The 11,980-nt window shown below is 33.8% G+C and overlaps 2 long non-coding RNA genes across 2 annotated transcripts; both read right to left on the bottom strand.

Annotated features, from left to right (window-relative positions):
- Positions 1–1,033: 1,033 nt before the first annotated feature.
- Positions 1,034–1,581, bottom strand: LOC124543942. The gene is made up of 2 exons (XR_006967506.1): positions 1,422–1,581; positions 1,034–1,192 (listed from the first exon to the last, which is right to left on the bottom strand). It is a non-coding gene; the product is annotated as an uncharacterized LOC124543942 (long non-coding RNA).
- Positions 1,582–3,714: 2,133 nt separating this feature from the next.
- On the bottom strand, positions 3,715–4,905 carry LOC124543685. The gene is made up of 2 exons (XR_006967488.1): positions 4,625–4,905; positions 3,715–3,916 (listed from the first exon to the last, which is right to left on the bottom strand). It is a non-coding gene; the product is annotated as an uncharacterized LOC124543685 (long non-coding RNA).
- Positions 4,906–11,980: the final 7,075 nt, after the last annotated feature.

Genomic DNA, 11,980 nt, shown 5'->3' with positions numbered 1-11,980 from the left:
TGTAAACAATTGTTCACGTGCACTGCTTTAAGTCAGCATATCATTTGCATTTACCCAGTTTATATAAGGTCATCGACGGTACGTTAAAAACAGTTCTTTGTGACAGGGCCTTGTGCAAGCCAGTCTGGGTAGGTACCACACACTCATCAGTTATTCTACCGCCAAATAATAGTACCCAGTATTGTTATGACCCAGTCTAACAACAGGTACAAGGCACGTTACATCTTGGTTCCCAAGATTGGTGGCACATTGACGATGTAAGGAATAGTTAATATTTCTTACAGCGTCATTGTCTATGGGTGATGGTGACCACTTACCATCAGGTGGCCCATATGCTCGCCCGCCAACCTATAGCATAAAAAAAATAGTAACTTGACGAACGTGAGATATACACATACATATATCATCATTTCAAAATTATGTGCAACGAACAATTCAACCAACAACAAATCGTTTACTCGCTTAGTGCACTTCTCATTTTTACATTAAATTATTGTTGCATCCGTGCAAAGCCGGGGCAGGTCGTTAGTAAATTAATATAATTACTTTTTAAACGTACTTTGGTATTTCAAGGGACTATCCTTGTGTAATTTATTTGTTACTTGTCTGCATGTAATACTCCCTTATCATTTTTTATGAGTAAAATATGTTGATCAGGAGCCAGATACGATGACTGCGTGATGGAGAGTGTGACGCTGCAGTATCGTGAGAGATAGCTCCGTACTTTTGTATTTTATTTCGATATAAATTTGTTTTGAAATACGGCGAGTCATAAATCAATTGCAAACATGAATACGACAACGAAAATAATTGTTAAAAAATTGTTATCATCAAAAGTATTTTGTAAGCTCTCGTTTCGTTACTTAAAATAATATGTATCGTTATTAGATCGGGATGTAGAATCTTTAAATAGTGCTAAATTATGTAATTCTGAATTACTATATTTTGTATTAAATTATAACTAGAACAATTAAGAAACCTATATATACTCGTCAGAATATTAGGATTTAAATAAGTTCAATAAAATCTTAAATAAAATATTTGTACAAATTTAATTTAAAAATATATACACACTAAAAAATAACAATTAATGCTTAGAATTGGTGTGGAGTGACTTATGCTTGCCTCTTTTCCCATCGTGAATAGCTTGCTGTATCGCTCCTAGTATCGCCGCTCCCTGGAACAACTTCCCCTGAAAAATTAAGATAAATTATTAGTACCAGTATTGTAAATACAGAAATGGATGATAAAAATGCGGTAAGTATTCTATATGATACATGCACATTTCCTCATGATGTTTTCTTTTAATCGAACATAGGTTCGAACCGGATTCACGTTTCCTAACCACTGTACTATCACGGCATGCTATTCAAATTAAAATAAAGCATGTTTATTTTATTATTTGTTTTTTTTATACTCACCAGACCATCACTTATTTTCTTTCTCCATGGCTTAGGGGTTGAAGTAGTCGGTGGAACATTACCCACAATTTAATTTCCCATAATTTGAGTACAAAACGTTATGATAACAAAGAGCAATATGATCTTCATACTGTCCGAGTCTTGAGGAAAATGAATTATTAATAATAATGTTTGTGAGTGTGATGAGACTCTTATATGAACGGTGACGGGCCACGGGGAAAAACTTCCCGTTCGCTCTGTTTGCTTGAGGGAAGCGTTTTTGCAACATGTTCTTACAACAAAGAACCCTAATCATGCCTACGTCACTAACGCGTAAGCATTATTGATATTATTTTTATAGATATCATTCGAATCGTGATGTGAATATAAATGAGATCATTCAAAATGTGTCAATGAAACTTTATTCGTGCACTTCATATAACAATAAAACTAATCGGTACGTCATCGATACAAGTAATGTACTTATTATTTTGTAAATTTTCATTGCATAGTATAAAACAAAGCGTATCGCTGTCCGTCCTTAGATCTTTAAAATTATGCAACTGATTTTGATGCGTTTTTTAAATAGATATATTGAGTGCGAAGTGGAAATGTAACAATCCCATGCCTCGAAAAATATATAAGGGTGTTACATAAAATGTTGGATCTGCGACTTATCTTTTAGTGGTCGTGTCAGATTTGCTGTCCCGTAACATAATAAAAGTCGGTCACTTTCAAAAATTATGTTCTAGCACCAGTGCTGTAAATAGCCTTTTCTGCGCCCTGTGTGAGCTTCTATAACTGCGCTCAATTTAAGCAGACCTTTTGCCTATGTTACAGTCTCACTCAATAAAACTTAAACGCAGGTCCACAACTGCAAATGCGTTGACAATTAACGATAAATACTACACACAAATACGCTCGTGCGCTGCCAAAAAAATGAGCGCGATGTATATTTTTAATGATACCAGCATGTAAGTACGTTTGTATTGGAATCGAGTACTAGGGGCTCAGCGGAATCTTAACAAGAGCAAAACGAAAAAACAATAGTCTTGCCTAGTTTGTCTATTCTCGCGCCCCCGAGAGTCTACGCCCTGTGCCTGGGCACCGGTGGCACCGCCCTATTTACGCCACTGACTAGAACTACTAAAACTACTCAGTATTCCATGAATTCACTTTGCGTTTGCCGGGTTTCGCTCTCTGTAAAGCCAATAAACCTGTTAGCTCTATAGAATTTACTGCATATCTCGACAGGCCAAGATTTAGTAGGTTATAATGATATTCTGCTGGTACAATTCTCGTTTCCATTTTCGCAGCATTTAATTAACCGTATAGCAGTTTTTGGTGAATTCGTAATGTTTAATTTTTAGTGTGTGGTCTTTTGATATGTTCCTTTCCATTGTACAAAAAGTGCTACATAAGAAGTGTACGTTTCGGTAATCTACAGAAAAAATCTGGAATTTGAAAGTGCTTTTCATTTTCAGCTTCCATTGAAATAGCCGGACTATTTCAATCAGGTGACTTGATTAAAAAGACTAAACCTAGGATTAAATAGGACTTACTTTTAGAGCTGGCCTTTGTGCCTTCTTTTATAAATATGAATTTTTTATTCGTGTTCAAAACTTTTTGGGCACTAATTATAGAAAGTAATATCTACTATTCTGGTCTCGTGAATGACCCTATCAAAGGCAACCTTGCAACCTGTCGATAAACACCTGGACGTACCATTTGTGTCTCACCAGCATTATAGCAAGATTTTCCAGAAGCTTTCCCCATTGCCATCCCCATCTAATAACATCACCTTAATCGAGGATCAAGGTCATTGGAAGTAAATGAAGAGATAATTGTAATAAGACCTATCTTGCCCAGTTGCTATTCTAAAGCTAGTTCGTCGGATATCCATGAATTTTGTAAATCAAAATCATTGCATATTCTGCGGCATTTTTATCTTTTCGTTGAAAGGATTTTACTAATTTTCGATCCTTCCCTTTATTTCGCAAGCATTCCATTCCATTTTATGTACTTTAAGAGTTTGTAATTTAAGAGAGTTACTAATATGAGTAATAATTACATGTGCGATTTTCCAAAACATTAATTTTGGCAACTACTAAGTCTAAGCAGTTTCCACGGCTTTGAAATTTCATCCCATAAATATTTTATCCCCTTTGAGAAATCAGCTGAACGTAATACCAAACTATGACACCAATATGTTGATGACAATATTTGTATCATATTAAATCCGTAAGTTGAATATATCCCTACAATTGCTTATCTTCAGACAAATTAGGTATCAGTTAAATTAAAAAAAAAAAAAGTGTTTATTTTTTTATTATTATAATTAGCTTATACTTAAACACTACATAATTACTGATTAGGTATTTACACAAATTGATTTAAAATTAAGTTGTACATATAATAATATACACATAATAGGTTGTTTAATGTTTCTTCTTGTGTAATGCGCCCCATATGTCGTGAGCAGTGCTTGCAATGTTGATTGCTCTTAATCCTTTACCCTAGAACAAAAGAACCAAATTATTTATATGTACATTTTTGGTCCTTATGAATAACAAAATACTTTAAAAAAAAACACACACACAATTAAGTTTAAGTTTTATTTGTCAATCACTTTCTGGAACTGCGAATGGGTACAGATGTCAAAACAATAATTCGTCTATTTTGTCTATGGAACTGTCCCTCAAACTATTAAATTTACTTTTTCAAATTGTAAACTAAATTTTGCCTAGTGCTGGGTAAGAGTATGCTGGCTTATCTTAGGTTGATTAATATTATTAATAACACTACATTATTATCGATAATTCTGCCATCACGTATATTTCTCATAATGTTTTCATATACCAAAATGACAAATTATACAAGCGAATACAAGATACGTTATACAATTATACATGCAAATATTAAGTGATGCAAACTTGGCAGCGATTGTCTAGAGTTTAAATTTCAAATATTTCTGACCGTTAACTAAGTTAATCCAAATATTAGCTCACATTTGAAAATTAAATAAAATAAATGAATTAACCCAAATCATAAATCAGCGTTTACATGAACAGAGTAACTGTATAAATAAACCGACTTTATAACATTACTCATAAAATGTTATCACGATTACGAATTGATACTGATGACGCAATTATTCGACATTATCGATAAACTTATAAGTCAACGAATTCTAAACAAAACAATTATCAATAATTGACACTCACGACAAATTTGGCTCCTTTCTTGATAGCGTTTATTGGTATTTTTCCCGGCCTCGCCTCACTTGGCACGAGAAAGAGTGATAACACACTCATTATGATGAGAAAAAGCGCTGCTAATTTCATCTTGATGTTGTATCTTCACTGTTCCTCTCAGCTCGAGGTTGAATCGTGTATAATGATTTGATGGACACACTGACTTATATATCTTAATTGTTAACAAAGATAAAAGTATTCTTCGGGTACGGGACTCTACCGTCTCTCGCAGGCCGGGGTCGTCAACTCACGCTTCGTGACGTCATTTATTATTTACTAGCTGTGCTCCGCAGGGTTACCCGCGTTAAATTTTATATTCAGCGTGAAGTAAAGATGTACGTAAAATAAAACTTCTTGTAACGTTTGATGAAGTCAATTGATTTTTATGAAGTAAACACTAAACAATAGCTTTTAATACTCCTTATATAAATGCAGTTATTTGTATTTGTAATTTTAAGCAATTTGAAGACAAACAATCAAACTTACAGAAAAAAAATGGTTTTTTTTACCCTGGTATCTCGCAAATAGTTATACGAACTTAAAAGAGGTACTAAATTTAATTTATTTGTATGTATTAATTGAATATATTTGGACTCACTTCAGATAATTATTATCTTTACAAAATATTTATCTTTTTCATTCGTATAGAGTACTAAAATAAAGACTAATTTAAATTGAGCTGAGAGTGATACGCGGGATTGTATGGTTTAGAGATCAAGTTAAGGATTAGCTATGAATTAAAAAATATGTTGAAATAATGTTTGAATATCTTATCATGAACTTCATGAAGAATAATGTAAATATTTGCTTCGGTTTTAAGATATATTATTTGACATATAGGCAAATAATGTTTGAGATAATCTTGTTGTTGAGATGAACATATTTAGTCCAGTCATTTTGTAGAAACAAAGGGCAAATGAAAATGAAATTAACAAGCTATTTTTTTTATATGTTGTACAACCTGAGTTGTATAACTTGAATTTTTCGACAAAGATTTCCGGAGCGCTATGGCCGCCATCTTAAAAAATAGTAATATTTGTTTCTCGGCAATAACTCGGCTATCTGATGAGATTCGAAAATTTTTACGAGAACCTCTTCCGTAGCTTTTTTGTGCTCTACAATTAAGTCTTAACTATTTTTAGCATATCATGCATCGTTCGCACATTAAAAAACCGGCCAAGTGCGAGTCGGACTCGCGCACCGAGGGTTCCGTACAAACCTGCAAGGTTTACAAAGTTCGTTCATTACGACAATCGAGTCATAACTATGGTATTTTTATTGCAAAATGAAATTCATAACATTATAATGGGGAAAGATGGAGGAGCATAAATTTAAGACAAAGATCTCTTTATCGTTTAAGTAATCCTTTATTTTATACTAGCTGACCCGGCAAACTTCATACTGCCATAATCGAAATGCTTAACTTAGTCCAAATGTGATGTGCATAGAAACCATCGCACGTAGCGAATATAACTGATTTTTTTTAAGATTTGTTAAATAAATATTTCTGATACATATTCCACTACAAACTTTAATTTAATAAAAAAGTATTGCGTTATAATACCATGAGAGTGGGCATAAAATTGTCCTGAACCATATGTGTTGCGCCAAATGATGTCATGTGGAAACAACTGTTATATTTGTGAATGTTGGCTAAGAAATGCTTAGAATCTTTTCTCATCCCAGAAACTAAAGAGCGTAAGGGATCTGGTGGTGGGACCAATTGTGGTAATTTTACTTTGCCTCCAGCACAACATAATCCAGTAGATTCACCACTGTATTTTAACGCCTCACAATATTTACAAATTATTGTCATTTAACCAATTGTTACCAATTTGTCGGCACAATAATCTATTGCCGGATCATGGTGAAATGCAGCTCGTTCCAGGATCCCAGGAGCACGCCGACTGCGGGATCTCTCAATTCCATTAAGTCGTGCTCGCTTTTGTTGCGTTCGATGTGGCACACCTAAGCCTGTCTATTTCATTGTCAGTCACTAAAGAACGCAATTGTGACATAGCAATATAACTATTTTCTCGATCTGTCTTTCTCTGGTCATCAGTGCGGTTGGCACGTGAAGTAGCTCTACGCATACTTGATTGACTGCAACGACCTAAGTAAGGTCGTGTTCTCCTCGTCATCGTAAACAAAGTAAGAAAAGTTCTCAGGCACACACTATAACTAAAGTTTAAAAAAATAGAGCAAGTAACTTGAAATATCACTGTAACGTAGCGGTAACCATCAACTCACAAAGATAGAAGCAAAGAATATAATAATATGTAGGAGGATAATAGGATGCACTCTTTGTCATAAGAGGAATCGATAGACGATAAAGGATCGATCTGTTTATTGGTTGTCAAATGTCAAATATTATGGTTACGTTCATAAATGTTATATGTGACAAAACTTCAATCAATCAATCAGCCCATTTTCGTCCACTACTGGACATAGGCTTTTCCATTGCACGCCGCTGTGATCGTTCTTAGGCTACTCGCATCCAGCTCCTGCCAGCCGTCTTGCGTAACTCGTCGCTCCACCGTGCCCGAGGACGTCCTACACTACGTTTGCCGAGACGCGGTCTCCACTCTAGAACACTTTTTCCCCAGCGGTTATCGGCGAGCGCACTGCCATTTCAGCTTAATAATCTGATCTTACATAAAAATGATCTGATAGACAGTAAACAACTGAAGTTAGTTAAAATTAAGGTTCTTTTGGTACCTCCTGTGAATTAATATGTAGTTATAAAGATATAACTATTCTGTCAATTTGATTTCTGAATAACGGGGGCAACATCAAATGTTTGACAATGTAGGGATTACCCATGTTACAAAAACATGATTATGGAGCTGATAATGACATCAATACCGAACATGTTTATGAAGCTCTAAACATCGATGTTAATTGAAAACATCGGCGTTTTTTTTCAGACTGAATGAAATTCGAGAAACAGATGTAACGAACTCATATGTAGCTCACCGTATGGACCGCATATGTATTATATTTTTAATGACAACGTGAAATACCTCTGGATCAAGAGTTTGATCGGGAATTTCAGCTATGATAACGTTATAGATTTGATCCAGAGTTATTTTATGTATCAGCCAAATTAATACATATGCAATGTGCATGTAGAAATCTCCTTTTTTGCCATTCAATGGAGTATATATTGCAACGCACCTCTCCAAATATACATAATTCTACAATTAAATCCATAAGTGCTTTCAATTTTTGCCGAAAAACACGTGCTCTAATGTGATGTCGACTGTTCTTCAAATAAATTGTTTTTAATATCATCTTACTGAGGATTACATGTAACAGATCCGATCGACCATTTTTCGTACATGAGAAATTGCGTCTTGTGCATATTCGTTCATATGCCATGGGCAACCAATAAACGAAGATGGCAATATAGTCAATCGCCCGATATCATTTACATTAGCATCATTCGCTATCGCATCTTGCAAATGAATATATTCTTCAGATCTTAATTTTGCTTGGTTGAAACGATTAAAATTAAGACGTTCAGTTTCTATTTTGGCATACATACCAACGATTTACTGATGATATAGTTTACCACATCAGTCGATATGAATAAAAATTAATGGCACAAACTTTTTTCTGTATATTTAAACATGAAAATAAACGCTGTACTTTTAAATTTTTTTGGAATTAATAAATTAAAATAAGACGTTTTATCAATTGAAACTGGTGGATGAGTGTACTCATTTTCAATTAATACTTACTTTTAATTTGACAGTACAATTTTCCGTCTAAAAAATTTTCATTAACAAAATGACCCGCCATTTAATGAATTCATTTGTTACAAAAAATGTAATAAATGAAGAACCACTCGACCGATGTTGTGCAAATTTCACATAAACCATCTACTAATTAGTCCAAACTCTGATAATTTGGTTTGGATAGGTGAGTCCGTTCTTGAGTTATAAAGTGACATAGAAAAATGCCACTTATTTTTATATATATATAGATTCGAAAAATAGATGTAATTATGTTTTAAATAATGTAAAATCAATTTTAAAACATCAATGTTTTATTGTCTAACATCGATAATCATAGAAAATCAATGGTAATTCTCTATTAAATCTATTTCTAAGGAAAAACAAAGTTGTTGTTTTTATTATGTTCCTAGCATTTTTATCATACTTACTCACCTTCTAAACCTTCCCTGGACTTCCACCAATAATTCAAGACCAAAATTAGCCAAATCGGTCCAGCCGTTCTGGAGTTTTAGCGTGACTAACGAACAGCAATTCATTTTTATATATATAGATGTAACTAAAAATTGTAGGTTTTCGGAATTTTCCCTTTATGTGTGCTATAAAACGTTGCTTCATGCCAAATTTCATGATTCTAGGTCGACTGGAAGTACCCTTTAGGTTTTGATTCCCTTGCGAGTACTTGCGAGTTTCAAAATATGCAGCTTAAATTGCTGTTTCTTTTGATTGCGTTGACATAGAAGTTTGATTTTGTTACAGCTTAAAGGTATTATAGATATATATTATAAATTATATTATAGAGATATTTGGTATGAATTTCAATTTAATACCTCTACGCGTTTATGAGGAAATGGGTAGTAAGTTTAAAATTATTAAAAAAAAATATATTATGTGAAGTAACTAAAAATTATTGGTTTTCGTAATTTTTCCTTTATCTATGCTATAAGACGTTGCTTCGTACCAAATTTCAAGATTCTGAGTTCACGGGAAGCACCCTGTAGGTTTTGATTCCCTTGCAAGTGTCAAAAATTTGCGGCATAAACGGCTGTATCTTTTGATTGCGTTGGCTTAGAAGTTTGATTTTTTCACAGCTTCAAGGGACAGTAAACCTGAGTAATTGATATAAATTTCAGCTTCATACCTCCACGCGTTCCTGAGAAAAAGGGTCTTGACAGACGGACGGACGGACGGACAGACGGACAACAAAGTGATCCTATAAGGGTTCCGTTTTTTCCTTTTGAGGTACGGAACCCTAAAAACCGTATAAATATCCCCTAAATTATTTCAATTTTAATTAAACGAAGAAAATATGCACTCCGGATTGAATGAAAACCTCTTTGTAGCTTATATTTGATAATATTGGATATATAAAAATTAAACGATTGTAACAAAGAGAAATCGAACAGACTATTGAAATTCGTCATTTTTTACAGCGATTATAAAAAGTAAAAAAATATTTAAAATTGTTTATTGATTTTAGTTACAGGTCGGGGCAAAATTGATTTTGTCTTAAATTATATGAAAAGTTTGAAACTGGATTTTTATGTTTTTAAGATTATGTTATTATGTTTTTATGATATATATATTATTCATGTTAGGTTAGGAACATTATAATTTTGAAAAGCAGAAAAACCCCAAAGTCATTTGCTCTAAGAAAAAATCTATAAAAACCAGTTATATAGCTGGTTCAATTCGCATACATCATTCACGCAGCCGGTGAGCAAGCGATCACGCGTAAATACAGTACAGTACAGTACAAAAGAAACAATAACCACAATCATGAATTGGTTGTAACATTGGTAATATTGGTAGCAATATTGGTAATGTTGGTGGAAGTATTGGCTCTATTTGCTCGACAAAGCCGTGCCAACCGTAAAGTTAACATTAATGCTATCAAAAGGGAGGCAAAGTTATTGTATGTAAGTAATGCAAAACATATCTCAAGCGTTATTGGTAATCCTCTTTATCGTATGATTATTATTATTTTTAAGAGGTAGTCTGAAAGTGGCAGCTCTAGCCGAGATTTTGTGCGGAAGGCGGCTATCATGATATGGGCATGTTTTGCAGAGGAATGAGGAAGATATTATTGTGAGGAAGGTCTTGAGAATGAATGTGGATGGCTACAGAGGTAGAGGATGACCAATGAAACAATGGATAGATTGTGTGAAAGATAATATGGCTGGAAATATTGTTACTTGTGAGATGACGTTAGATAGGAGAGTATGGAAGATGAAGATATGCTGCGTCGACCTCAAGTAAACTAGGATAAGGGCAGGAGGATGATGATGAGAATGATTATATTATTTTTAGCTGGAACAGCCCATGAAGTGCTTAACCAAATCCACACCAGAAAACACTTAATATATTTTGATAAAGATTTTCCACCAAATATTTATAACGTATTATTTTACTGGTATCATATGTTTCATTTATATAATATATTTGTTATCAGTTGTAAATAGAAAACTAACATAATAACACATGTCGGATTACTGTCGTGTATAATCACGAACCTTCATTAAAGCTTCTTGGTGGAAAAGCCATCTTTGTTAAAGAAACCTTCTGCATGACGTCACCTCATAACACTTTTCTTGTCTCGCCGGGCTTGAAAAGTGACGCAACCTCTGTTATATCTCTTTTGTAAGATACCTTCGTTCCATATGTACGTGTTAAATGAAAATATTACTTAATGATTACAAAACATCGAATACTGGATAAATAAGAGATTAATTATTTCGTTTTTTATAAATTTAAATAGCATTTTTTTTTTCAAATTGAAATAAAACCCTTTCGGAATAATATATTCAAGCATAAATATAATCGAAAATATCTCTTTACAATCAACGAATAATTAATTCTTCAGATAAAACAGCGAGAATATAATATGAAAAGAACTTTAACATTGATAATATTATAACACAAGAATATAACATCGCTCTTTTGCTCAATTCACTCATGGTCAGTATTGTATTCCACAATAATTCGACGACCTCCGTGGTCGAGTGGTGTGTACACCGGTTTTCATGGGTACGCCACTCCGAAGTCCCGGGTTCGATTTCCGGCCGAGTCAATGTAGATTATCATAAGTTCTCTATGTTGTCTTGGGTCTGGGTGTTTGTGGTACTGTCGTTACTTCTGATGTTCCATAACACAAGTGCTGTAGCTACTTAAATTGGGATCAGAGTAATGTATGTGATGTTGTCTCTTATTTATTATTATTATTATTTTTAATTATGTATTCAGGCAGTAAGTGTATATAATAAAATCCTTATGAACCTGTCGGGCTGAGCAACATAAAAACAAAGTATACACTTTAATTTACAAGTCTAAAATTATTTTTTATGGTACAGGTTGGCGGACGAGCATATGGGCCACCTGATGGTAAGTGGTCACCATCACCCATAGATAATGACGCTGTAAGAAATATTAACTATTCCTTACATCGTCAACGCGCCACCGACCTTGGAAACAAAGATGCTATGTCCCTTGTGCCTGTAGTTTTTTTTTTATTTAAAATACAACATCCACAGGCTCGCAGATGCCCGTGCCTTTTTTTTTCTTTTTTTTTTTTTAAATAATCTATAATAAA

This window comes from Vanessa cardui, chromosome 3, assembly GCF_905220365.1.
Source record: "Vanessa cardui chromosome 3, ilVanCard2.1, whole genome shotgun sequence".
In the NCBI taxonomy this organism is placed as follows: domain Eukaryota; kingdom Metazoa; phylum Arthropoda; class Insecta; order Lepidoptera; family Nymphalidae; genus Vanessa; species Vanessa cardui.
Note: the sequence above shows the minus strand (reverse complement) of the source record. Positions and strands in the feature narration are given on the sequence as shown.